The sequence below is a fragment of the Lissotriton helveticus genome, chromosome 8 (assembly GCF_964261635.1).
Source record: "Lissotriton helveticus chromosome 8, aLisHel1.1, whole genome shotgun sequence".
Taxonomy (NCBI): Eukaryota; Metazoa; Chordata; class Amphibia; order Caudata; family Salamandridae; genus Lissotriton; species Lissotriton helveticus.
Genome location: NC_136069.1, coordinates 1,543,211,667 through 1,543,233,874, shown reverse-complemented (window position 1 = coordinate 1,543,233,874; position 22,208 = coordinate 1,543,211,667). Strand labels below are relative to the sequence as shown.

General features: G+C 42.7%; 22 non-coding genes across 22 annotated transcripts; all 22 read left to right on the top strand.

The window, feature by feature from the left end:
* Positions 1-385: 385 nt before the first annotated feature.
* On the top strand, positions 386-468 carry TRNAL-UAG (transfer RNA leucine (anticodon UAG)). The gene has a single exon. It is a non-coding gene; the product is annotated as a tRNA-Leu (tRNA).
* Positions 469-1,100: 632 nt separating this feature from the next.
* On the top strand, positions 1,101-1,183 carry TRNAL-CAG (transfer RNA leucine (anticodon CAG)). Its single transcript has one exon. It is a non-coding gene; the product is annotated as a tRNA-Leu (tRNA).
* A 189-nt stretch (positions 1,184-1,372) lies between these two features.
* On the top strand, positions 1,373-1,455 carry TRNAL-AAG (transfer RNA leucine (anticodon AAG)). Its single transcript has one exon. It is a non-coding gene; the product is annotated as a tRNA-Leu (tRNA).
* Positions 1,456-2,481: 1,026 nt separating this feature from the next.
* On the top strand, positions 2,482-2,564 carry TRNAL-UAG (transfer RNA leucine (anticodon UAG)). Its single transcript has one exon. It is a non-coding gene; the product is annotated as a tRNA-Leu (tRNA).
* A 632-nt stretch (positions 2,565-3,196) lies between these two features.
* TRNAL-CAG (transfer RNA leucine (anticodon CAG)) lies at positions 3,197-3,279 on the top strand. The gene has a single exon. It is a non-coding gene; the product is annotated as a tRNA-Leu (tRNA).
* Positions 3,280-3,468: 189 nt separating this feature from the next.
* Positions 3,469-3,551, top strand: TRNAL-AAG (transfer RNA leucine (anticodon AAG)). The gene has a single exon. It is a non-coding gene; the product is annotated as a tRNA-Leu (tRNA).
* Positions 3,552-6,673: 3,122 nt separating this feature from the next.
* Positions 6,674-6,756, top strand: TRNAI-UAU (transfer RNA isoleucine (anticodon UAU)). Its single transcript has one exon. It is a non-coding gene; the product is annotated as a tRNA-Ile (tRNA).
* A 631-nt stretch (positions 6,757-7,387) lies between these two features.
* On the top strand, positions 7,388-7,470 carry TRNAL-CAG (transfer RNA leucine (anticodon CAG)). The gene has a single exon. It is a non-coding gene; the product is annotated as a tRNA-Leu (tRNA).
* A 185-nt stretch (positions 7,471-7,655) lies between these two features.
* On the top strand, positions 7,656-7,738 carry TRNAL-AAG (transfer RNA leucine (anticodon AAG)). The gene has a single exon. It is a non-coding gene; the product is annotated as a tRNA-Leu (tRNA).
* A 1,025-nt stretch (positions 7,739-8,763) lies between these two features.
* TRNAL-UAG (transfer RNA leucine (anticodon UAG)) lies at positions 8,764-8,846 on the top strand. The gene has a single exon. It is a non-coding gene; the product is annotated as a tRNA-Leu (tRNA).
* Positions 8,847-9,480: 634 nt separating this feature from the next.
* TRNAL-CAG (transfer RNA leucine (anticodon CAG)) lies at positions 9,481-9,563 on the top strand. Its single transcript has one exon. It is a non-coding gene; the product is annotated as a tRNA-Leu (tRNA).
* Positions 9,564-9,752: 189 nt separating this feature from the next.
* Positions 9,753-9,835, top strand: TRNAL-AAG (transfer RNA leucine (anticodon AAG)). Its single transcript has one exon. It is a non-coding gene; the product is annotated as a tRNA-Leu (tRNA).
* A 1,026-nt stretch (positions 9,836-10,861) lies between these two features.
* Positions 10,862-10,944, top strand: TRNAL-UAG (transfer RNA leucine (anticodon UAG)). The gene has a single exon. It is a non-coding gene; the product is annotated as a tRNA-Leu (tRNA).
* Positions 10,945-11,576: 632 nt separating this feature from the next.
* Positions 11,577-11,659, top strand: TRNAL-CAG (transfer RNA leucine (anticodon CAG)). The gene has a single exon. It is a non-coding gene; the product is annotated as a tRNA-Leu (tRNA).
* A 2,011-nt stretch (positions 11,660-13,670) lies between these two features.
* Positions 13,671-13,753, top strand: TRNAL-CAG (transfer RNA leucine (anticodon CAG)). Its single transcript has one exon. It is a non-coding gene; the product is annotated as a tRNA-Leu (tRNA).
* Positions 13,754-15,049: 1,296 nt separating this feature from the next.
* On the top strand, positions 15,050-15,132 carry TRNAL-UAG (transfer RNA leucine (anticodon UAG)). The gene has a single exon. It is a non-coding gene; the product is annotated as a tRNA-Leu (tRNA).
* A 632-nt stretch (positions 15,133-15,764) lies between these two features.
* On the top strand, positions 15,765-15,847 carry TRNAL-CAG (transfer RNA leucine (anticodon CAG)). The gene has a single exon. It is a non-coding gene; the product is annotated as a tRNA-Leu (tRNA).
* A 1,297-nt stretch (positions 15,848-17,144) lies between these two features.
* Positions 17,145-17,227, top strand: TRNAL-UAG (transfer RNA leucine (anticodon UAG)). Its single transcript has one exon. It is a non-coding gene; the product is annotated as a tRNA-Leu (tRNA).
* Positions 17,228-17,859: 632 nt separating this feature from the next.
* Positions 17,860-17,942, top strand: TRNAL-CAG (transfer RNA leucine (anticodon CAG)). Its single transcript has one exon. It is a non-coding gene; the product is annotated as a tRNA-Leu (tRNA).
* A 1,297-nt stretch (positions 17,943-19,239) lies between these two features.
* TRNAL-UAG (transfer RNA leucine (anticodon UAG)) lies at positions 19,240-19,322 on the top strand. Its single transcript has one exon. It is a non-coding gene; the product is annotated as a tRNA-Leu (tRNA).
* Positions 19,323-19,954: 632 nt separating this feature from the next.
* On the top strand, positions 19,955-20,037 carry TRNAL-CAG (transfer RNA leucine (anticodon CAG)). Its single transcript has one exon. It is a non-coding gene; the product is annotated as a tRNA-Leu (tRNA).
* Positions 20,038-21,336: 1,299 nt separating this feature from the next.
* On the top strand, positions 21,337-21,419 carry TRNAL-UAG (transfer RNA leucine (anticodon UAG)). Its single transcript has one exon. It is a non-coding gene; the product is annotated as a tRNA-Leu (tRNA).
* Positions 21,420-22,208: the final 789 nt, after the last annotated feature.

Sequence of the window (22,208 nt, the reverse complement as noted above, 5' to 3'; positions counted from 1 at the left end):
GGCCTGCTCTCTTTTTCCAGCAAGGATCTAGAAATTCTGCATGAATCTGCAAGGCACATTGACAGCATAAATTTGCATAAACTGCCCCACCTTCTGCCTTCCTACTTCCTGAGCAGTAGTTGTTTGTGTATAAAGAGAGAGGTCGCAGGCAAGATAATTTTGTGAGTAGGATACAGAACCCTAAATAGCCGGTGAGAGGTATAAGTTATTCTAAAAGCATAAAAACAGTACACCTGTGAAATGAAATGCTTTCATATGTGATCTTCTGTGTTTATTGTCCTGTGCAAAAAGTTGCACCTTGTGTTTGAAGGTTGAAATTATTTCAAGTTTGCATATACGCAGAAATTTCTGAGTGACTTTTATACATTTCTTAGGACTCTTCACTGTCAGGATGGCCGAGTGGTCTAAGGCGCTGTGTTTAGGCCGCAGTCTCCTCTGGAGGCGTGGGTTCGAATCCCACTTCTGAAATGCCTTTTGGAGATATAATCTTCTTCATCAGGATAACATCTGATGGAAGTTGCTTCTGTTCGTCTTCACCTGGGACGTTATTTTGTCCTCGTCTAGTCAAGAGAGCTTGGCTTTCTCATATATTTCTGTTGTACAAAGTCTTGCTGATAAAGTGCAATCCTTACCAAATGAGCTTATGACCCATGTAAGAGCTCATCTAGAAGAGTCATTCTCTTGTATTCCCTGGCCAGACAGGCCATACAAATTTGGAAGAATGCCAAGCACCTGGTAGACAGCTGGACTCCAGCACACTTACAGCAATTTCCTCAGGGCTGTGATCAGGGGCTGCTTAGATTTGCGTATTCCACCCTATGTTGTGACATTGAGATCCCTTGTTGAATTTGCTTTAGTCAGCCAAGATGTGGCTATTGACTCAATTTCAAAGCAGCTTTGGGCCGTTCAAGTGGCTGGTGAATAGCACTTTCTCTTTGTACTCATTAAAGGTCTAAAGAGTTCTTCATAGGTACTGCTCTGTATGGATTGTTCAAAGATCTGTTGGAAATGCTTATAATGGGATAAATAAATTGAGGGCATGCCTTTTCGGTACCCCACTTGCATGGCTGTCTGGCTTGTGGAAGGTGCTGCAAATGCAAGTCAGGATGGCCGAGTGGTCTAAGGCGCTGCGTTCAGGTCGCAGTCTCTTCTGGAGGCGTGGGTTCAAATCCCACTTCTGACAAACCTGTGTTTAATCTTCTTTTTTCTTGAGGGAGAAAATCAGGTCATTTCCCTCACATGGGCTTATATGGTTGTCTTTTTGGAAAAGTGCAGTGAGTTTTTTTCTTGCTATAGCCACTCATGGCCTAAGATGTGTGTTTTTTTTGTTCACACTATCTTTCTCACTATGTAGATGAACAAGCAACATGTGGTCAGGATGGCCGAGTGGTCTAAGGCGCTGCGTTAAGGCCGCAGTCTCTCCTGGAGGCGTGGGGTCGAATCCCACTTCTGACAAAACTTTAAGTCCATTTTTTCTCTGCGTTCCTTCAGAATCTCAGCTAAAAATTGGCAGTGCATATAATATCTGAATAAGTACCAAACTTCAGTTTCAACTGCAAATGAATTTGCCCAATTCTGTCTTCAAGCTCATATAATATTCTTCTAGCACTAGTGGTGTTTTATGTGTTTTTTGGGGGGTGCCTAAAAAATCCCTTTTATTGAAGAAATGGCTTACATTCAGTCTTGTGATATTTTTGGTTTTCCAATAAGTAGATTTTTAATTTTATGTAACCTCATTTTCTAATGATCCATTCAAGAGATGTTTCCACTATGAAATGAAGAGCAAGGGGAAAGAGCACAAATGATAGAGCCAGTGAGTGAGATGGGGTGTTGAGGAAGGAGAGAATGAAACAAAGACAGAGTGAGTGAACGGCAGGTAGGCATAGAAGAGGAGACTAGAAGTGAAGGTGACTTGCTTTTCCCTGCTCTTGACCTCCCACCCATCTCAAACCAATCACAAACATACCTTCTATGCAACGTTGGTATGCAGAACTTCACTCCTCAGCCAGTGAGGGTGAGTCCCAAGCCAGGGGCTAGAGAGCAAAAGAATGGATGTGCTCAGACGTTCCTTGCTAGGGACAGTTGATCTGAAACAAGGCCTGCTCTCTTTTTCCAGCAAGGATCTAGAAATTCTGCATGAATCTGCAAGGCACATTGACAGCATAAATTTGCATAAAATGCCCCACCTTCTGCCTTCCTACTTCCTGAGCAGTAGTTGTTTGTGTATAAAGAGAGAGGTCGCAGGCAAGATAATTTTGTGAGTAGGATACAGAACCCTAAATAGCCGGTGAGAGGTATAAGTTATTCTAAAAGCATTAAAACAGTACACCTGTGAAATGAAATGCTTTCATATGTGATCTTCTGTGTTTATTGTCCTGTGCAAAAAGTTGCACCTTGTGTTTGAAGGTTGAAATTATTTCAAGTTTGCATGGACGCAGAAATTTCTGAATGACTTTTATACATTTCTTAGAATTCTTCACTGTCAGGATGGCCGAGTGGTCTAAGGCGCTGTGTTTAGGCCGCAGTCTCCTCTGGAGGCGTGGGTTCAAATCCCACTTCTGAAATGACTTTTGGAGATATAATCTTCTTCATCAGGATAACATCTGATGGAAGTTGCATCTGTTCGTCTTCAGCTGGGACGTTATTCCGTCCTCTTGTAGTCAAGAGAGCTTGGGTTTCTCATATATTTCTGTTGTACAAAGTCTTGCTGATAAAGTGCAATCCTTACCAAATGAGCTTAGGACCCATGTAAGAGCTCATCTAGAAGAGTCATGCTCTTGTATTCCCTGGCCAGACAGGCCATGCAAATTTGGAAGAATGCCAAGCACCTGGTAGACAGCTGTACTCCAGCACACTTACAGCAATGTCCTCAGGGCTGTGATCAGGGGCTGCTTAGATTTGCGTATTCCACCCTATGTTGTGACATTGAGCTCCCTTGTTGAATTTGCTTTAGTCAGCCAAGATGTGGCTATTGACTCAATTTCAAAGCAGCTTTGGGCCGTTCAAGTGGCTGGTGAATAGCACTTTCTCTTTGTACTCATTAAAGGTCTAAAGAGTTCTTCATAGGTACTGCTCTGTATGGATTGTTCAAAGATCTGTTGGAAATGCTTATAATTGGATAAATAAATTGAGGGCATGCCTTTTCGGTACCAAACTTGCATGGCTGTCTGGCTTGTGGAAGGTGCTGCAAATGCAAGTCAGGATGGCCGAGTGGTCTAAGGCGCTGCGTTCAGGTCGCAGTCTCTTCTAGAGGCGGGGGTTCAAATCCCACTTCTGACAAACCTGTGTTTAATCTTCTTTTTTCTTGAGGGAGAAAATCAGATCATTTCCCTCACATGGGCTTATATGGTTGTCTTTTTGGAAAAGTGCAGTGAGTTTTTTTCTTGCTATAGCCACTTATGGCCTAAGATGTGTGTTTTTTTTGTTCACACTATCTTTCTCACTATGTAGATGGACAAGCAACATGTGGTCAGGATGGCCGAGTGGTCTAAGGTGCTGCGTTAAGGCCGCAGTCTCTCCTGGAGGCGTGGGTTCGAATCCCACTTCTGACAAAACTTTAAGTCCATTTTGTCTCTGCGTTCCTTCAGAATCTCAGCTAAAAATTGGCAGTGCATATAATATCTGAATAAGTACCAAACTTCAGTTTCAACTGCAAATGAATTTGCCCAATTCTGTCTTCAAGCTCTTATAATATTCTTCTAGCACTAGTGGTGTTTTATGTGTTTTTTGGGGGGTGCCTAAAAAATCCCTTTTATTGAAGAAATGGCTTACATTCAGTCTTGTGATATTTTTGGTTTCCAATAAGTAGATTTTTAATTTTGTGTAACCTCATTTTCTAATGATCCATTCAAGAGATGTTTCCACTATGAAATGAAGAGCAAGGGGAAAGAGCACAAATGATAGAGCGAGTGAGTGAGATGGGGTGTTGAGGAAGGAGAGAATGAGACAAAGACAGAGTGAGTGAACGGCAGGTAGGCATAGAAGAGGAGACTAGAAGTGAAAGTGACTTGCTTTTCCCTGCTCTTGACCTCCCACCCATCTCAAACCAATCACAAACATACCTTCTATGCAACGTTGGTATGCAGAACTTCACTCCTCAGCCAGTGAGGGTGAGTCCCAAGCCAGGGGCTAGAGAGCAAAAGAATGGATTTGCTCAGACGTTCCTTGCTAGGGACAGTTGATCTGAAACAAGGCCTGCTCTCTTGTTTCCAGCAAGGATCTAGAAATTCTGCATGAATGTGCAAGGCACATTGACAGCATAAATTTGCATAAACTGCCCCACCTTCTGCCTTCCTACTTCCTGAGCAGTAGCTGTTTGTGTATAAAGAGAGAGGTCGCAGGCAAGATAATTTTGTGAGTAGGATACAGAACCCTAAAGAGCCGGTGAGAGGTATAAGTTATTCTAAAAGCATTAAAACAGTACACCTGTGAAATGAAATGCGTTCATATGTGATCTTCTGTGTTTATTGTCCTGTGCAAAAAGTTGCACCTTGTGTTTGAAGGTTGAAATTATTTCAAGTTTGCATGGACGCAGAAAGTTCTGAGTGACTTTTATACATTTGTTAGAATTCTTCACTGTCAGGATGGCCGAGTGCTCTAAGGCGCTGTGTTTAGACCGCAGTCTCCTCTGGAGGCGTGGGTTCAAATCCCACTTCTGAAATGACTTTTGGAGATATAATCTTCTTCATCAGGATAACATCTGATGGAAGTTGCATCTGTTCGTCTTCACCTGGGACGTTATTCCGTCCTCGTCTAGTCAAGAGAGCTTGGGTTTCTCATATATTTCTGTTGTACAAAGTCTTGCTGATAAAGTGCAATCCTTACCAAATGAGCTTAGGACCCATGTAAGAGCTCATCTAGAAGAGTAATGCTCTTGTATTCCCTGGCCAGACAGGCCATGCAAATTTGGAAGAATGCCAAGCACCTGGTAGACAGCTGTACTCCAGCACACTTACAGCAATGTCCTCAGGGCTGTGATCAGGGGCTGCTTAGATTTGCGTATTCCACCCTATGTTGTGACATTGAGCTCCCTTGTTGAATTTGCTTTAGTCAGCCAAGATGTGGCTATTGACTCAATTTCAAAGCAGCTTTGGGCCGTTCAAGTGGCTGGTGAATAGCACTTTCTCTTTGTACTCATTAAAGGTCTAAAGAGTTCTTCATAGGTACTGCTCTGTATGAATTGTTCAAAGATCTGTTGGAAATGCTTATAATGGGATAAATAAATTGAGGGCATGCCTTTTCGGTACCCCACTTGCATGGCTGTGTGGCTTGTGGAAGGTGCTGCAAATGCAAGTCAGGATGGCCGAGTGGTCTAAGGCGCTGCGTTCAGGTCGCAGTCTCTTCTGGAGGTGTGGGTTCAAATCCAACTTCTGACAAACCTGTGTTTAATCTTCTTTTTTCTTGAGGGAGAAAATCAGATCATTTCCCTCACATGGGCTTATATGGTTGTCTTTTTGGAAAAGCGCAGTGAGTTTTTTTCTTGCTATAGCCACTCATGGCCTAAGATGTGTGGTTTTTTTGTTCACACTATCTTTCTCACTATGTAGATGAACAAGCAACATGTGGTTAGGATGGCCGAGTGGTCTAAGGCGCTACGTTAAGGCCGCAGTCTCTCCTGGAGGCGTGGGTTCGAATCCCACTTCTGACAAAACTTTAAGTCGATTTTGTCTCTGCGTTCCTTCAGAATCTCAGCTAAAAATTGGCAGTGCATATAATATCTGAATAAGTACCAAACTTCACTTTCAACTGCAAATGAATTTGCCCAATTCTGTCTTCAAGCTCGTATAATATTCTTCTAGCACTAGTGGTGTTTTATGTGTTTTTTGGGGGGTGCCTAAAAAATCCCTTTTATTGAAGAAATGGCTTACATTCAGTCTTGTGATATTTTTGGTTTCCAATAAGTAGATTTTTAATTTTATGTAACCTCATTTTCTAATGATCCATTCAAGAGATGTTTCCACTATGAAATGAAGAGCAAGGGGAAAGAGCACAAATGATAGAGCCAGTGAGTGAGATGGGGTGTTGAGGAAGGAGAGAATGAAACAAAGACAGAGTGAGTGAACGGCAGGTAGGCATAGAAGAGGAGACTAGAAGTGAAGGTGACTTGCTTTTCCCTGCTCTTGACCTCCCACCCATCTCAAACCAATCACAAACATACCTTCTATGCAACGTTGGTATGCAGAACTTCACTCCTCAGCCAGTGAGGGTGAGTCCCAAGCCAGGGGCTAGAGAGCAAAAGAATGGATGTGCTCAGACGTTCCTTGCTAGGGACAGTTGATCTGAAACAAGGCCTGCTCTCTTGTTTCCAGCAAGGATCTAGAAATTCTGCATGAATCTGCAAGGCACATTGACAGCATAAATTTGCATAAACTGCCCCACCTTCTGCCTTCCTACTTCCTGAGCAGTAGTTGTTTGTGTATAAAGAGAGAGGTCGCAGGCAAGATAATTTTGTGAGTAGGATACAGAACCCTAAATAGCTGGTGAGAGGTATAAGTTATTCTAAAAGCATAAAAACAGTACACCTGTGAAATGAAATGCTTTCATATGTGATCTTCTGTGTTTATTGTCCTGTGCAAAAAGTTGCACCTTGTGTTTGAAGGTTGAAATTATTTCAAGCTTGCATGGACGCAGAAATTTCTGAGTGACTTTTATACATTTCTTAGGACTATTCACTGTCAGGGTGGCCGAGTGGTCTAAGGCGCTGTGTTTATGCTGCAGTCTCCTCTGGAGGCGTGGGTTCGAATCCCACTTCTGAAATGACTTTTGGAGATATAATCTTCTTCATCAGGATAACATCTGATGGAAGTTGCATCTGTTCGTCTTCACCTGGGAAGTTATTCCGTCCTCGTCTAGTCAAGAGAGCCTGGGTTTCTCATATATTTCTGTTGTACAAAGTCTTGCTGATAAGTGCAATCCTTACCAAATGAGCTTAGGACCCATGTAAGAGCTCATCTAGAAGAGTCATGCTCTTGTATTCCCTGGCCAGACAGGCCATGCAAATTTGGAAGAATGCCAAGCACCTGGTAGACAGCTGTACTCCAGCACACTTACAGCAATGTCCTCAGGGCTGTGATCAGGGGCTGCTTAGATTTGCGTATTCCACCCTATGTTGTGACATTGAGCTCCCTTGGTGAATTTGCTTTAGTCAGCCAAGATGTGGCTGTTGACTCAATTTCAAAGCAGCTTTGGGCCGTTCAAGTGGCTGGTGAATAGCACTTTCTCTTTGTACGCTTTAAAGGTCTAAAGAGTTCTTCATAGGTACTGCTCTGTATGGATTGTTCAAAGATCTGTTGGAAATGCTTATAATGGGATAAATAAATTGAGGGCATGCCTTTTCGGTACCAAACTTGCATGGCTGTCTGGCTTGTGGAAGATGCTGCAAATGCAAGTCAGGATGGCCGAGTGGTCTAAGGCGCTGTGTTCAGGTCGCAGTCTCTTCGTGAGGCGTGGGTTCAAATCCCACTTCTGACAAACCTGTGTTTAATCTTCTTTTTTCTTGAGGGAGAAAATCAGATCATTTCCCTCACATGGGCTTATATGGTTGTCTTTTTGGAAAAGTGCAGTGAGTTTTTTTCTTGCTATAGCCAAGTGGCCTAAGATGTGTGTTTTTTTTTCACACTATCTTTCTCACTATGTAGATGGACAAGCACCATGTGGTCAGGATGGCCGAGTGGTCTAAGGCGCTGCGTTAAGGCCGCAGTCTCTCCTGGAGGCGTAGGTTCGAATCCCACTTCTGACAAAACTTTAAGTCCATTTTGTCTCTGCGTTCCTTCAGAATCTCAGCTAAAAATTGGCAGTGCATATAATATCTGAATAAGTACCAAACTTCAGTTTCAACTGCAAATTAATTTGCCCAATTCTGTCTTCAAGCTCTGATAATATTCTTCTAGCACTAGTGGTGTTTTATGTGTTTTTTGGGGGGTGCCTAAAAAATCCCTTTTATTGAAGAAATGGCTTACATTCAGTCTTGTGATATTTTTGGTTTCCAATAAGTAGATTTTTAATTTTATGTAACCTCATTTTCTAATGATCCATTCAAGAGATGTTTCCACTATGAAATGAAGAGCAAGGGGAAAGAGCACAAATGATAGAGCAAATGAGTGAGATGGGGTGTTGAGGAAGGAGAGAATGAAACAAAGACAGAGTGAGTGAACGGCAGGTTGGCATAGAAGAGGAGACTAGAAGTGAAGGTGACTTGCTTTTCCCTGCTCTTGACCTCCCACCCATCTCAAACCAATCACAAACATACCTTCTATGCAACGTTGGTATGCAGAACTTCACTCCTCAGCCAGTGAGGGTGAGTCCCAAGCCAGGGGCTAGAGAGCAAAAGAATGGATGTGCTCAGACGTTCCTTGCTAGGGACAGTTGATCTGAAACAAGGCCTGCTCTCTTTTTCCAGCAAGGATCTAGAAATTCTGCATGAATCTGCAAGGCACATTGACAGCATAAATTTGCATAAACTGCCCCACCTTCTGCCTTCCTACTTCCTGAGCAGTAGTTGTTTGTGTATAAAGAGAGAGGTCGCAGGCAAGATAATTTTGTGAGTAGGATACAGAACCCTAAATAGCCGGTGAGAGGTATAAGTTATTCTAAAAGCATAAAAACAGTACACCTGTGAAATGAAATGCTTTCATATGTGATCTTCTGTGTTTATTGTCCTGTGCAAAAAGTTGCACCTTGTGTTTGAAGGTTGAAATTATTTCAAGTTTGCATATACGCAGAAATTTCTGAGTGACTTTTATACATTTCTTAGGACTCTTCACTGTCAGGATGGCCGAGTGGTCTAAGGCGCTGTGTTTAGGCCGCAGTCTCCTCTGGAGGCGTGGGTTCGAATCCCACTTCTGAAATGCCTTTTGGAGATATATAATCTTCTTCATCAGGATAACATCTCATGGAAGTTGCTTCTGTTCGTCTTCACCTGGGACGTTATTTTGTCCTCGTCTAGTCAAGAGAGCTTGGCTTTCTCATATATTTCTGTTGTACAAAGTCTTGCTGATAAAGTGCAATCCTTACCAAATGAGCTTATGACCCATGTAAGAGCTCATCTAGAAGAGTCATTCTCTTGTATTCCCTGGCCAGACAGGCCATACAAATTTGGAAGAATGCCAAGCACCTGGTAGACAGCTGGACTCCAGCACACTTACAGCAATTTCCTCAGGGCTGTGATCAGGGGCTGCTTAGATTTGCGTATTCCACCCTATGTTGTGACATTGAGATCCCTTGTTGAATTTGCTTTAGTCAGCCAAGATGTGGCTATTGACTCAATTTCAAAGCAGCTTTGGGCCGTTCAAGTGGCTGGTGAATAGCACTTTCTCTTTGTACTCATTAAAGGTCTAAAGAGTTCTTCATAGGTACTGCTCTGTATGGATTGTTCAAAGATCTGTTGGAAATGCTTATAATGGGATAAATAAATTGAGGGCATGCCTTTTCGGTACCCCACTTGCATGGCTGTCTGGCTTGTGGAAGGTGCTGCAAATGCAAGTCAGGATGGCCGAGTGGTCTAAGGCGCTGCGTTCAGGTCGCAGTCTCTTCTGGAGGCGTGGGTTCAAATCCCACTTCTGACAAACCTGTGTTTAATCTTCTTTTTTCTTGAGGGAGAAAATCAGGTCATTTCCCTCACATGGGCTTATATGGTTGTCTTTTTGGAAAAGTGCAGTGAGTTTTTTTCTTGCTATAGCCACTCATGGCCTAAGATGTGTGTTTTTTTTGTTCACACTATCTTTCTCACTATGTAGATGAACAAGCAACATGTGGTCAGGATGGCCGAGTGGTCTAAGGCGCTGCGTTAAGGCCGCAGTCTCTCCTGGAGGCGTGGGGTCGAATCCCACTTCTGACAAAACTTTAAGTCCATTTTTTCTCTGCGTTCCTTCAGAATCTCAGCTAAAAATTGGCAGTGCATATAATATCTGAATAAGTACCAAACTTCAGTTTCAACTGCAAATGAATTTGCCCAATTCTGTCTTCAAGCTCATATAATATTCTTCTAGCACTAGTGGTGTTTTATGTGTTTTTTGGGGGGTGCCTAAAAAATCCCTTTTATTGAAGAAATGGCTTACATTCAGTCTTGTGATATTTTTGGTTTTCCAATAAGTAGATTTTTAATTTTATGTAACCTCATTTTCTAATGATCCATTCAAGAGATGTTTCCACTATGAAATGAAGAGCAAGGGGAAAGAGCACAAATGATAGAGCCAGTGAGTGAGATGGGGTGTTGAGGAAGGAGAGAATGAAACAAAGACAGAGTGAGTGAACGGCAGGTAGGCATAGAAGAGGAGACTAGAAGTGAAGGTGACTTGCTTTTCCCTGCTCTTGACCTCCCACCCATCTCAAACCAATCACAAACATACCTTCTATGCAACGTTGGTATGCAGAACTTCACTCCTCAGCCAGTGAGGGTGAGTCCCAAGCCAGGGGCTAGAGAGCAAAAGAATGGATGTGCTCAGACGTTCCTTGCTAGGGACAGTTGATCTGAAACAAGGCCTGCTCTCTTTTTCCAGCAAGGATCTAGAAATTCTGCATGAATCTGCAAGGCACATTGACAGCATAAATTTGCATAAAATGCCCCACCTTCTGCCTTCCTACTTCCTGAGCAGTAGTTGTTTGTGTATAAAGAGAGAGGTCGCAGGCAAGATAATTTTGTGAGTAGGATACAGAACCCTAAATAGCCGGTGAGAGGTATAAGTTATTCTAAAAGCATTAAAACAGTACACCTGTGAAATGAAATGCTTTCATATGTGATCTTCTGTGTTTATTGTCCTGTGCAAAAAGTTGCACCTTGTGTTTGAAGGTTGAAATTATTTCAAGTTTGCATGGACGCAGAAATTTCTGAATGACTTTTATACATTTCTTAGAATTCTTCACTGTCAGGATGGCCGAGTGGTCTAAGGCGCTGTGTTTAGGCCGCAGTCTCCTCTGGAGGCGTGGGTTCAAATCCCACTTCTGAAATGACTTTTGGAGATATAATCTTCTTCATCAGGATAACATCTGATGGAAGTTGCATCTGTTCGTCTTCAGCTGGGACGTTATTCCGTCCTCTTGTAGTCAAGAGAGCTTGGGTTTCTCATATATTTCTGTTGTACAAAGTCTTGCTGATAAAGTGCAATCCTTACCAAATGAGCTTAGGACCCATGTAAGAGCTCATCTAGAAGAGTCATGCTCTTGTATTCCCTGGCCAGACAGGCCATGCAAATTTGGAAGAATGCCAAGCACCTGGTAGACAGCTGTACTCCAGCACACTTACAGCAATGTCCTCAGGGCTGTGATCAGGGGCTGCTTAGATTTGCGTATTCCACCCTATGTTGTGACATTGAGCTCCCTTGTTGAATTTGCTTTAGTCAGCCAAGATGTGGCTATTGACTCAATTTCAAAGCAGCTTTGGGCCGTTCAAGTGGCTGGTGAATAGCACTTTCTCTTTGTACTCATTAAAGGTCTAAAGAGTTCTTCATAGGTACTGCTCTGTATGAATTGTTCAAAGATCTGTTGGAAATGCTTATAATGGGATAAATAAATTGAGGGCATGCCTTTTCGGTACCCCACTTGCATGGCTGTGTGGCTTGTGGAAGGTGCTGCAAATGCAAGTCAGGATGGCCGAGTGGTCTAAGGCGCTGCGTTCAGGTCGCAGTCTCTTCTGGAGGTGTGGGTTCAAATCCCACTTCTGACAAACCTGTGTTTAATCTTCTTTTTTCTTGAGGGAGAAAATCAGATCATTTCCCTCACATGGGCTTATATGGTTGTCTTTTTGGAAAAGCGCAGTGAGTTTTTTTCTTGCTATAGCCACTCATGGCCTAAGATGTGTGTTTTTTTGTTCACACTATCTTTCTCACTATGTAGATGAACAAGCAACATGTGGTTAGGATGGCCGAGTGGTCTAAGGCGCTACGTTAATGCCGCAGTCTCTCCTGGAGGCGTGGGTTCGAATCCCACTTCTGACAAAACTTTAAGTCGATTTTGTCTCTGCGTTCCTTCAGAATCTCAGCTAAAAATTGGCAGTGCATATAATATCTGAATAAGTACCAAACTTCAGTTTCAACTGCAAATGAATTTGACCAATTCTGTCTTCAAGCTCGTATAATATTCTTCTAGCACTAGTGGTGTTTTATGTGTTTTTTGGGGGGTGCCTAAAAAATCCCTTTTATTGAAGAAATGGCTTACATTCAGTCTTGTGATATTTTTGGTTTCCAATAAGTAGATTTTTATATTTATGTAACCTCATTTTCTAATGATCCATTCAAGAGATGTTTCCACTATGAAATGAAGAGCAAGGGAAAAGAGCACAAATGATAGAGCCAGTGAGTGAGATGGGGTGTTGAGGAAGGAGAGAATGAAACAAAGACAGAGTGAGTGAACGGCAGGTAGGCATAGAAGAGGAGACTAGAAGTGAAGGTGACTTGCTTTTCCCTGCTCTTGACCTCCCACCCATCTCAAACCAATCACAAACATACCTTCTATGCAACGTTGGTATGCAGAACTTCACTCCTCAGCCAGTGAGGGTGAGTCCCAAGCCAGGGGCTAGAGAGCAAAAGAATGGATGTGCTCAGACGTTCCTTGCTAGGGACAGTTGATCTGAAACAAGGCCTGCTCTCTTGTTTCCAGCAAGGATCTAGAAATTCTGCATGAATCTGCAAGGCACATTGACAGCATAAATTTGCATAAACTGCCCCACCTTCTGCCTTCCTACTTCCTGAGCAGTAGTTGTTTGTGTATAAAGAGAGAGGTCGCAGGCAAGATAATTTTGTGAGTAGGATACAGAACCCTAAATAGCTGGTGAGAGGTATAAATTATTCTAAAAGCATAAAAACAGTACACCTGTGAAATGAAATGCTTTCATATGTGATCTTCTGTGTTTATTGTCCTGTGCAAAAAGTTGCACCTTGTGTTTGAAGGTTGAAATTATTTCAAGCTTGCATGGACGCAGAAATTTCTGAGTGACTTTTATACATTTCTTAGGACTCTTCACTGTCAGGGTGGCCGAGTGGTCTAAGGTGCTGTGTTTAGGCTACAGTCTCCTCTGGAGGCGTGGGTTCGAATCCCACTTCTGAAATGACTTTTGGAGATATAATCTTCTTCATCAGGATAACATCTGATGGAAGTTGCATCTGTTCGTCTTCACCTGGGAAGTTATTCCGTCCTCGTCTAGTCAAGAGAGCCTGGGTTTCTCATATATTTCTGTTGTACAAAGTCTTGCTGATAAGTGCAATCCTTACCAAATGAGCTTAGGACCCATGTAAGAGCTCATCTAGAAGAGTCATGCTCTTGTATTCCCTGGCCAGACAGGCCATGCAAATTTGGAAGAATGCCAAGCACCTGGTAGACAGCTGTACTCCAGCACACTTACAGCAATGTCCTCAGGGCTGTGATCAGGGGCTGCTTAGATTTGCGTATTCCACCCTATGTTGTGACATTGAGCTCCCTTGGTGAATTTGCTTTAGTCAGCCAAGATGTGGCTGTTGACTCAATTTCAAAGCAGCTTTGGGCCGTTCAAGTGGCTGGTGAATAGCACTTTCTCTTTGTACGCTTTAAAGGTCTAAAGAGTTCTTCATAGGTACTGCTCTGTATGGATTGTTCAAAGATCTGTTGGAAATGCTTATAATGGGATAAATAAATTGAGGGCATGCCTTTTCGGTACCAAACTTGCATGGCTGTCTGGCTTGTGGAAGATGCTGCAAATGCAAGTCAGGATGGCCGAGTGGTCTAAGGCGCTGTGTTCAGGTCGCAGTCTCTTCGTGAGGCGTGGGTTCAAATCCCACTTCTGACAAACCTGTGTTTAATCTTCTTTTTTCTTGAGGGAGAAAATCAGATCATTTCCCTCACATGGGCTTATATGGTTGTCTTTTTGGAAAAGTGCAGTGAGTTTTTTTCTTGCTATAGCCACTTATGGCCTAAGATGTGTGTTTTTTTTTTCACACTATCTTTCTCACTATGTAGATGGACAAGCACCATGTGGTCAGGATGGCCGAGTGGTCTAAGGCGATGCGTTAAGGCCGCAGTCTCTCCTGGAGGCGTAGGTTCGAATCCCACTTCTGACAAAACTTTAAGTCCATTTTGTCTCTGCGTTCCTTCAGAATCTCAGCTAAAAATTGGCAGTGCATATAATATCTGAATAAGTACCAAACTTCAGTTTCAACTGCAAATGAATTTGCCCAATTCTGTCTTCAAGCTCTGATAATATTCTTCTAGCACTAGTGGCGTTTTATGTGTTTTTTGGGGGGTGCCTAAAAAATCCCTTTTATTGAAGAAATGGCTTACATTCAGTCTTGTGATATTTTTGGTTTCCAATAAGTAGATTTTTAATTTTATGTAACCTCATTTTCTAATGATCCATTCAAGAGATGTTTCCACTATGAAATGAAGAGCAAGGGGAAAGAGCACAAATGATAGAGCGAGTGAGTGAGATGGGGTGTTGAGGAAGGAGAGAATGAAACAAAGACAGAGTGAGTGAACGGCAGGTAGGCATAGAAGAGGAGACTAGAAGTGAAGGTGACTTGCTTTTCCCTGCTCTTGACCTCCCACCCATCTCAAACCAATCACAAACATACCTTCTATGCAACGTTGGTATGCAGAACTTCACTCCTCAGCCAGTGAGGGTGAGTCCCAAGCCAGGGGCTAGAGAGCAAAAGAATGGATGTGCTCAGACGTTCCTTGCTAGGGACAGTTGATCTGAAACAAGGCCTGCTCTCTTTTTCCAGCAAGGATCTAGAAATTCTGCATGAATCTGCAAGGCACATTGACAGCATAAATTTGCATAAACTGCCCCACCTTCTGCCTTCCTACTTCCTGAGCAGTAGTTGTTTGTGTATAAAGAGAGAGGTCGCAGGCAAGATAATTTTGTGAGTAGGATACAGAACCCTAAATAGCCGGTGAGAGGTATAAGTTATTCTAAAAGCATAAAAACAGTACACCTGTGAAATGAAATGCTTTCATATGTGATCTTCTGTGTTTATTGTCCTGTGCAAAAAGTTGCACCTTGTGTTTGAAGGTTGAAATTATTTCAAGTTTGCATGGACGCAGAAATTTCTGAGTGACTTTTATACATTTCTTAGGACTCTTCACTGTCAGGATGGCCAAGTGGTCTAAGGCGCTGTGTTTAGGCCGCAGTCTCCTCTGGAGGCGTGGGTTCGAATCCCACTTCTGAAATGACTTTTGGAGATATAATCTTCTTCATCAGGATAACATCTGATGGAAGTTGCATCTGTTCGTCTTCACCTGGGACGTTATTCCGTCCTCGTCTAGTCAAGAGAGCTTGGGTTTCTCATATATTTCTGTTGTACAAAGTCTTGCTGATAAAGTGCAATCCTTACCAAATGAGCTTAGGACCCATGTAAGAGCTCATCTAGAAGAGTCATGCTCTTGTATTCCCTGGCCAGACAGGCCATGCAAATTTGGAAGAATGCCAAGCACCTGGTAGACAGCTGTACTCCAGCACACTTACAGCAATGTCCTCAGGGCTGTGATCAGGGGCTGCTTAGATTTGCGTATTCCACCCTATGTTGTGACATTGAGCTCCCTTGTTGAATTTGCTTTAGTCAGCCAAGATGTGGCTGTTGACTCAATTTCAAAGCAGCTTTGGGCCGTTCAAGTGGCTGGTAAATAGCACTTTCTCTTTGTACGCTTTAAAGGTCTAAAGAGTTCTTCATAGGTACTGCTCTGTATGGATTGTTCAAAGATCTGTTGGAAATGCTTATAATGGGATAAATAAATTGAGGGCATGCCTTTTCGGTACCAAACTTGCATGGCTGTCTGGCTTGTGGAAGATACTGCAAATGCAAGTCAGGATGGCCGAGTGGTCTAAGGCGCTGCGTTCAGATCACAGTCTCTTCTGGAGGTGTGGGTTCAAATCCCACTTCTGACAAACCTGTGTTTAATCTTCTTTTTTCTTGAGGAAGAAAATCAGATAATTTCCCTCAAATGGGCTTATATGGTTGTCTTTTTGGAAAAGTGCAGTGAGTTTTTTTCTTGCTTTAGCCACTTATGGCCTAAGATGTGTGTTTTTTTGTTCACACTATCTTTCTCACTATGTAGATGGACAAACAACATGTGGTCATGATGGCCGAGTGGTCTAAGGCGCTGCGTTAAGGCTGCAGTCTCTCCTGGAGGCGTGGGTTTGAATCCCACTTCCGACAAAACTTTAAGTCCATTTTGTCTCTGCGTTCCTTCAGAATCTCAGCTAAAAATTGGCAGTGCATATAATATCTGAATAAGTACCAAACTTTAGTTTCAACTGCAAATGAATTTGCCCAAGTCTGTCTTCAAGCTCTTATAATATTCTTCAAGCACTAGTGGTGTTTTATGTGTTTCTTGGGGGGTGCCTAAAAAATCCCTTTTATTGAAGAAATGGCTTACATTCAGTCTTGTGATATTTTTGGTTTCCAATAAGTAGATTTTTAATTTTATGTAACCTCATTTTCTAATGATCCATTCAAGAGATGTTTCTACTATGAAATGAAGAGCAAGGGGAAAGAGCACAAATGATAGAGCGAGTGAGTGAGATGGGGTGTTGAGGAAGGAGAGAATGAAACAAAGACAGAGTGAGTGAACGGCAGGTAGGCATAGAAGAGGAGTCTAGAAGTGAAAGTGACTTGCTTTTCCCTGCTCTTGACCTCCCACCCATCTCAAACCAATCACAAACATACCTTCTATGCAATGTTGGTATGCAGAACTTCACTCCTCAGCCAGTGAGGGTGAGTCCCAAGCCAGGGGCTAGAGAGCAAAAGAATGGATGTGCTCAGACGTTCCTTGCTAGGGACAGTTGATCTGAAACAAGGCCTGCTCTCTTGTTTCCAGCAAGGATCTAGAAATTCTGCATGAATCTGCAAGGCACATTGACAGCATAAATTTGCATAAACTGCCCCACCTTCTGCCTTCCTACTTCCTGAGCAGTAGTTGTTTGTGTATAAAGAGAGAGGTCGCAGGCAAGATAATTTTGTGAGTAGGATACAGAACCCTAAATAGCTGGTGAGAGGTATAAGTTATTCTAAAAGCATAAAAACAGTACACCTGTGAAATGGAATGCTTTCATATGTGATCTTCTGTGTTTATTGTCCTGTGCAAAAAGTTGCACCTTGTGTTTGAAGGTTGAAATTATTTCAAGCTTGCATGGACGCAGAAATTTCTGAGTGACTTTTATACATTTCTTAGGACTCTTCACTGTCAGGATGGCCGAGTGGTCTAAGGCGCTGTGTTTAGGCTGCAGTCTCCTCTGGAGGTGTGGGTTCGAATCCCACTTCTGAAATGACTTTTGGACATATAATCTTCTTCATCAGGATAACATCTGATGGAAGTTGCTTCTGTTCGTCTTCACCTGGGACGTTATTCCGTCCTCGTCTAGTCAAGAGAGCTTGGGTTTCTCATATATTTCTGTTGTACAAAGTCTTGCTGATAAAGTGCAATCCTTACCAAATGAGCTTAGGACCCATGTAAGAGCTCATCTAGAAGAGTCATGCTCTTGAATTCCCTGGCCAGACAGGCCATGCAAATTTGGAAGAATGCCAAGCACCTGGTAGACAGCTGTACTCCAGCACACTTACAGCAATGTCCTCAGGGCTGTGATCAGGGGCTGCTTAGATTTGCGTATTCCACCCTATGTTGTGACATTGAGCTCCCTTGTTGAATTTGCTTTAGTCAGCCAAGATGTGGCTGTTGACTCAATTTCAAAGCAGCTTTGGGCCGTTCAAGTGGCTGGTGAATAGCACTTTCTCTTTGTACGCTTTAAAGGTCTAAAGAGTTCTTCATAGGTACTGCTCTGTATGGATTGTTCAAAGATCTGTTGGAAATGCTTATAATGGGATAAATAAATTGAGGGCATGCCTTTTCGGTACCAAACTTGCATGGCTGTCTGGCTTGTGGAAGGTGCTGCAAATGCAAGTCAGGATGGCCGAGTGGTCTAAGGCGCTGCGTTCAGGTCGCAGTCTCTTCTGGAGGCGTGGGTTCAAATCCCACTTATGACAAACCTGTGTTTAATCTTCTTTTTTCTTGAGGGAGAAAATCAGATCATTTCCCTCACATGGGCTTATATGGTTGTCTTTTTGGAAAAGTGCAGTGAGTTTTTTTCTTGCTATAGCCACTTATGGCCTAAGATGTGTGTTTTTTTTGTTCACACTATCTTTCTCACTATGTAGATGGACAAGCAACATGTGGTCTGGAAGGCCGAGTGGTCTAAGGCGCTGCGTTAAGGCCGCAGTCTCTCCTGGAGGCGTGAGTTCGAATCCCACTTCTGACAAAACTTTAAGTTCTTTTTGTCTCTGCGTTCCTTCAGAATCTCAGCTAAAAATTTCAGTGCATATAATATCTGAATAAGTACCAAACTTCAGTTTCAACTGCAAATGAATTTGCCCAATTCTGTCTTCAAGCTCTTATAATATTCTTCTAGCACTAGTGGTGTTTTATGTGTTTTTTGGGGGGTGCCTAAAAAATCCCTTTTATTGAAGACATGGCTTACATTCAGTCTTGTGATATTTTTGGTTTCCAATAAGTAGATTTTTAATTTTATGTAACCTCATTTTCTAATGATCCATTCAAGAGATGTTTCCACTATGAAATGAAGAGCAAGGGGAAAGAGCACAAATGATAGAGCGAGTGAGTGAGATGGGGTGTTGAGGAAGGAGAGAATGAAACAAAGACAGAGTGAGTGAACGGCAGGTAGGCATAGAAGAGGAGACTAGAAGTTAAAGTGACTTGCTTTTCCCTGCTCTTGACCTCCCACCCATCTCAAACCAATCACAAACATACCTTCTATGCAACGTTGGTATGCAGAACTTCACTCCTCAGCCAGTGAGGGTGAGTCCCAAGCCAGGGGCTAGAGAGTAAAAGAATGGATGTGCTCAGACGTTCCTTGCTAGGGACAGTTGATCTGAAACAAGGCCTGCTCTCTTGTTTCCAGCAAGGATCTAGAAATTCTGCATGAATGTGCAAGGCACATTGACAGCATAAATTTGCATAAACTGCCCCACCTTCTGCCTTCCTACTTCCTGAGCAGTAGTTGTTTGTGTATAGAGAGAAAGGTCGCAGGCAAGGTAATTTTGTGAGTAGGATACAGAACCCTAAATAGCTGGTGAGAGGTACAAGTTATTCTAAAAGCATAAAAACTGTACACCTGTGAAATGAAATGCTTTCATATGTGATCTTCTGTGTTTATTGTCCTGTGCAAAAAGTTGCACCTTGTGTTTGAAGGTTGAAATTATTTCAAGCTTGCATGGACGCAGAAATTTCTGAGTGACTTTTATACATTTCTTAGGACTCTTCACTGTCAGGATGGCCGAGTGGTCTAAGGCGCTGTGTTTAGGCCGCAGTCTCCTCTGGAGGCGTGGGTTCGAATCTCACTTCTGAAATGACTTTTGGAGATATAATCTTCTTCATCAGGATAACATCTGATGGAAGTTGCTTCTGTTCGTCTTCACCTGGGACGTAATTCTGTCCTCGTCTAGTCAAGAGAGCTTGGGTTTCTCATATATTTCTGTTGTACAAAGTCTTGCTGATAAAGTGCAATCCTTACCAAATCAGCTTATGACCCATGTAAGAGCTCATCTAGAAGAGTCATTCTCTTGTATTCCCTGGCCAGACAGGCCATACAAATTTGGAAGAATGCCAAGCACCTGGTAGACAGCTGGACTCCAGCACACTTACAGCAATTTCCTCAGGGCAGTGATCAGGGGCTGCTTAGATTTGCGAATTCCACCCTATGTTGTGACATTGAGATCCCTTGTTGAATTTGCTTTAGTCAGCCAAGATGTGGCTATTGACTCAATTTCAAAGCAGCTTTGGGCCGTTCAAGTGGCTGGTGAATAGCACTTTCTCTTTGTACTCATTAAAGGTCTAAAGAGTTCTTCATAGGTACTGCTCTGTATGGATTGTTCAAAGATCTGTTGGAAATGCTTATAATGGGATAAATAAATTGAGGGCATGCCTTTTCGGTACCCCACTTGCATGGCTGTCTGGCTTGTGGAAGGTGCTGCAAATGCAAGTCAGGATGGCCGAGTGGTCTAAGGCGCTGCGTTCAGGTCGCAGTCTCTTCTGGAGGCGTGGGTTCAAATCCCACTTCTGACAAACTTTTAGTTTAATCTTCTTTTTTCTTGAGGGAGAAAATCAGATCATTTCACTCACATGGGCTTATATGGTTGTCTTTTTGGAAAAGTGCAGTGAGTTTTTTTCTTGCTATAGCCACTCATGGCCTAAGATGTGTGTTTTTTTTGTTCACACTATCTTTCTCGCTATGTAGATGAACAAGCAACATGTGGTCAGGATGGCTGAGTGGTCTAAGGTGCTGCGTTAAGACCGCATTCTCTCCTGGAGGCGTGGGTTCGAATCCCACTTCTGACAAAACTTTAAGTCCATTTTGTCTCTGCGTTCCTTCAGAATCTCAGCTAAAAATTGGCAGTGCATATAATATCTGAATAAGTACCAAACTTCAGTTTCAACGGCAAATGAATTTGCCCAATTCTGTCTTCAAGCTCTTATAATATTCTTCTAGCACTAGTGGTGTTTTATGTGTTTTTTGGGGGGTGCCTAAAAAATCCCTTTTATTGATAAAATGGCTTACATTCAGTCTTGTGATATTTTTGGTTTCCAATAAGTAGATTTTTAATTTTTTGTAACCTCATTTTCTAATGATCCATTCAAGAGATGTTTCCACTATGAAATGAAGAGCAAGGGGAAAGAGCACAAATGATAGAGCGAGTGAGTGAGATGGGGTGTTGAGGAAGGAGAGAATGAAACAAAGACAGAGTGAGTGAACGGCAGGTAGGCATAGAAGAGGAGACTAGAAGTGAAAGTGACTTGCTTTTCCCTGCTCTTGACCTCCCACCCATCTCAAACCAATCACAAACATACCTTCTATGCAACGTTGGTATGCAGAACTTCACTCCTCAGCCAGTGAGGGTGAGTCCCAAGCCAGGGGCTAGAGAGCAAAAGAATGGATGTGCTCAGACGTTCCTTGCTAGGGACAGTTGATCTGAAACAAGGCCTGCTCTCTTGTTTCCAGCAAGGAACTAGAAATTCTGCATGAATGTGCAAGGCACATTGACAGCATAAATTTGCATAAACTGCCCCACCTTCTGCCTTCCTACTTCCTGAGCAGTAGTTGTTTGTGTATAGAGAGAAAGGTCACAGGCAAGGTAATTTTGTGAGTAGGATACAGAACCCTAAATAGCTGGTGAGAGGTATAAGTTATTCTAAAAGCATAAAAACAGTACACCTGTGAAATGAAATGCTTTCATATGTGATCTTCTGTGTTTATTGTCCTGTGCAAAAAGTTGCACCTTGTGTTTGAAGGTTGAAATTATTTCAAGCTTGCATGGACGCAGAAATTTGTGAGTGACTTTTATACATCTCATAGGCCTCTTCACTGTCAGGATGGCCGAGTGGTCCAAGGCGCTGTGTTTAGGCTGCAGTCTCCTCTGGAGGCGTGGGTTCGAATCCCACTTCTGAAATGACTTTTGGAGATATAATCTTCTTCATCAGGATAACATCTGATGGAAGTTGCTTCAGTTCGTCTTCACCTGGGACGTTATTCTGTCCTCGTCTAGTCAAGAGAGCTTTGGTTTCTCATATATTTCTGTTGTACAAAGTCTTGCTGATAAAGTGCAATCCTTACCAAATGACCTTATGACCCATGTAAGAGCTCATCTAGAAGAGTCATTCTCTTGTATTCCCTGGCCAGACAGGCCATACAAATTTGGAAGAATGCCAAGCACCTGGTAGACAGCTGGACTCCAGCACACTTACAGCAATTTCCTCAGGGCAGTGATCAGGGGCTGCTTAGATTTGCGAATTCCACCCTATGTTGTGACATTGAGATCCCTTGTTGAATTTGCTTTAGTCAGCCAAGATGTGGCTATTGACTCAATTTCAAAGCAGCTTTGGGCCGTTCAAGTGGCTGGTGAATAGCACTTTCTCTTTGTACGCTTTAAAGGTCTAAAGAGTTCTTCATAGGTACTGCTCTGTATGGATTGTTCAAAGATCTGTTGGAAATGCTTATAATGGGATAAATAAATTGAGGGCATGCCTTTTCGGTACCAAACTTGCATGGCTGTCTGGCTTGTGGAAGGTGCTGCAAATGCAAGTCAAGATGGCCGAGTGGTCTAAGGCGCTGCGTTCAGGTTGCAGTCTCTTCTGGAGGCGTGGGTTCAAATCCCACTTATGACAAACCTGTGTTTAATCTTCTTTTTTCTTGAGGTAGAAAATCAGATCATTTCCCTCACATGGGCTTATATGGTTGT